Source organism: Octopus bimaculoides, chromosome 3 (genome assembly GCF_001194135.2).
Source record: "Octopus bimaculoides isolate UCB-OBI-ISO-001 chromosome 3, ASM119413v2, whole genome shotgun sequence".
Lineage (NCBI taxonomy): Eukaryota > Metazoa > Mollusca > Cephalopoda > Octopoda > Octopodidae > Octopus > Octopus bimaculoides.
Genome location: NC_068983.1, coordinates 145,515,748 through 145,519,412, shown reverse-complemented (window position 1 = coordinate 145,519,412; position 3,665 = coordinate 145,515,748).

The following is a 3,665-nucleotide window of genomic DNA, read 5'->3' as shown; positions in this document are numbered from 1 at the left end:
GGTACTAGATTCACCCGCTGTCTAAATCCTTGTAAACGCAAGAGAGATGTGGAATAAAAATGTATTTATACATTTTAAAAATTACTGAATTGAAATTGCTCTATGCAAAGGCTCAAAACTAGACTATTTTAGGACAGAGGCCACTACAAGCATTCAATAACATACAAAATTAAAAACAATACATATTTTTAACTTTATAGGTTTAATTCTAGACTTTAAATAACTGTATAATAAAAAGGGTGATGAATGTTGGCAAATTTTTAAACATAACAAAGAATTAATATGTTTTGTTAGATAAAATAAATCGAAGCTGAAGTTTCTCCTTCTTTTTACAAACATCATAAAAATCTTGAAGGCACTTGATTGCCCGTTTTGCTCTCTGATTTGTTCTGAGAATTACCAGTTTTGATGGTTCTTGACTCACAAAGTTTTTTTATATAGTTCAATGCTTTTTTATGAACTTGCAGGCTACCACATACCTTCTGATAATTATGTGCATTGAACCAAACACCTGCCCAGCTGTAAGAGAGGAATCGACAAACAGTGAGAAGCAAAACTCTTTTCTCTGGTAGAAAAATAAATGCCTAAAAGAGCTAGTATTGCTCGAGAATTCCATCTTGCATTACTTAAGTTGGGTATTTTTTGAAACTTTACCGGTTTCTTCAAATAAACGAAAAACTCTGGTCAAATGAAACAGAAATTTCATGTCATCTCGCCATCCTGCTGATTCAGTAATCGTTTCTTCACTATTGTTGAAATTAGCTTGGAGTTTCTCGTAATTACTTAAAAGCTCTGAGATGAATGTATATGCAATATTAGGAGATGACTTTTTTTTCTCCAAGTTCGTTATCCATTACAAAACGAAGAACTCTATCAAGGATATGATGCTAACAACCAATAAATTGCGGTTCTTTCAAAGTCTTTTGAGCAAACAGTCTTTGCAACTGAATGACAACGCCATTTCACCCTCGTTGTATCAGCGACAATCATCTTTACACAGTTCCATAAATTGTATTCACCCTAAATCAGTTGTTATTCCTTTCACAACAGTATCAGCTTTTCCCTTTGGTAATTGGAGTGCTTCTAACTTAACTTCTCTCTGTTCATTCTTTAAAACTAGCACTTGGTATTCTTGGCCATCAATATAGTTACCATCAAAATGCAATGACCGGTTTTCTAAATGTAGTGTTTTCTTCATTTTATTTTTTAGTTTAACAGCTTTTTTCATAGTCGATCTGTAAATACCAGATTGGGAAGGAGTCTCGACATTGATTTCATCTTGAGATAATTGTCGTCAAGAAGATATTACTAACTTGGCTGCAGTTCCAGTTTTGCTATACTTTCTTCTTGTTTGTGTGGATTCTTCATCTGATTTTTCGGACTCTAGATATTCACTTTCAATCTCTGCTTCAGACGTTGACGACGACACTAGAGTTGCTCTGGGGAAGTTGGCATTATGGATACTTTTCTTCTTTTGGGTGGATGGATAGTTTTTAGAACTGGCTGTCTTTCCACTTGCATACTCAACCTATCCCTTGCTTTCAATTTGAAGATATAATATTCTGTCCTCACTGCACAGCCATTCACCATTTTCCTTTGTGATGTCAAATTTAAATCCCGCAAGGGTTTACTATTTTTTAAACTTTTCCTCCCTGTGTGGTCAATCAAATAAGTTTTAGCGACGTTTCATCGAAACTATGCTAAACTGCTGATTATCTTATTGCTCGTGTCAAAAATATCACGACGATGTCGCAAGCCAGGAGTCACAGTATACCGAAGCACTAAATGCTAAATACTATAGCGTTTTATTACACTATGTTGACAATCCAAATCTAATTAATACCTAATTATATTTCACCTCTACTAAGTCGATAAAATATGCGCTTGGATTTCATTGGGCTTGGTTCAGTGGAATACACCATCCTCTATCAAATATTGATTTCTAGCATAAGAAGTCTATAGACGGTTCGATCTATTGACTGCAATACTTTAATGGTTATTATTTCAATAATCATCAATTCAAAGGATGAAAGGCAAAGTACGTCTATTAAAGATTTTGAATTAAAAGAAAAGGGATATGACCAAATACCGCAAGGTACTTCGTCCGGAACTATACTGGTTCTCTCATGTTGATGATAATACTAATTTGTAATTTTGGCAAACGTTCACAGATTTGGTTGAAGGGTACAGTTGATTAAATTGATCCCAGTACTGGTATTGCAGCAAATGATTTTCAAATTTCTCTTGTCACTTACCCATATCCTCTTCTCTCTATTAGTTTACCTCTCTCTCCTGAACATTAGCTTTGAGCTTAACTGATAAACTATTATATTGTAATTTGATATTTTCCGGAAAAATTTCTAGGTTACAGAAAAAAATTTAATAGTGCAAAGAATTCATAATTAGAATAGTGTCCCCGTCACAACTCTACAAATTGAATTAGGGTGTTTTTCTCTGGAATAAATAAAAATTTTCTTTCTTCTCCTTCCATAAACTGTATACCTCAGCAGGACAGGAATTGTATTACAACAGAATGATTTCTCTTTTTAAGCACAATGTCAATATTTGTAAGAGAGCAAGGTCGTGATAGCAGAATTGATAGAATGGGGTACATGGGCCCTGGCGATATTTAGTCATGCTGCGAATTCAAACCTTGTCAAAGTAGTCTTTATATTCTCTCCTCCACAGATTTATACAACAAGTACCAGTAAAAGGCTGAAGTTGGTTACATGCAGTGTCCTACCACAAAATTGTATGACCTTGCGTCAATGTTCGCCACACATAACATATAATTATTCCCCCAGGATTGAACGCCGGTGTCTTACAGGATTACTCATTTTTGCCAGGTGAGAAGACTGGAGCAACGTTATCTTTTACTTCTTTCCATCATTACACTGCGATTATGCTAGGGTACGGCTTTGAAGAATTTTAGTCTAACAAGTCGACTCCGGTCCTTTCATTTTAAAGTCTGGTACTGACTCTGTTTTTTTCTTTTGTCGAACCGTCAAGTTAGCTACGGTTGTCAAGCGATAGCGAAGGACAAACGCAGACACAAAGATACACACATTCATATGTATAACATATATATACGACGGGCTTCTTTCAGTTTCTGTTTACCAAATCCATTCATAAGGGTTTGGTCCACTCAAAGTGCTACACAGTGTAAATGAACTCGGAACCGAGTGGTTGGGAAGTAAACTTTTTACCACATAATCACGCCGGCGCCTTTACACACACACAGATCTATAATATCTATGAAATATATATACTATAATATAGAGAATATAAATATATATACATATGTATATATAATATATACAGGGTGGCCCAAAAGTAGGTTTACAGTTATCACGTAAGCACTTTAAATTTCTTTTAAAACATTTTATTACATTAAAATTTCTATCTTACAATTAAGAGTAATGGTTTCATATATCTTTATAATTAAGATCTAAACTGTTAATATATGAATGCGAAAGGGATAGTTGAATAACTGTAAACCTACTTTTGCGCCACTCTGTATACACAGAGAGAGAGATAGCTTCGGCTATTTCCGTGCATGTTGAAAAACATAGATGATTTAACGAAAACATCTATAATTCACCTTGATACGAATACAAACGGATCTATTTTAAAACGGGGGCGCCAGTTTTCATTTATGTTTTATG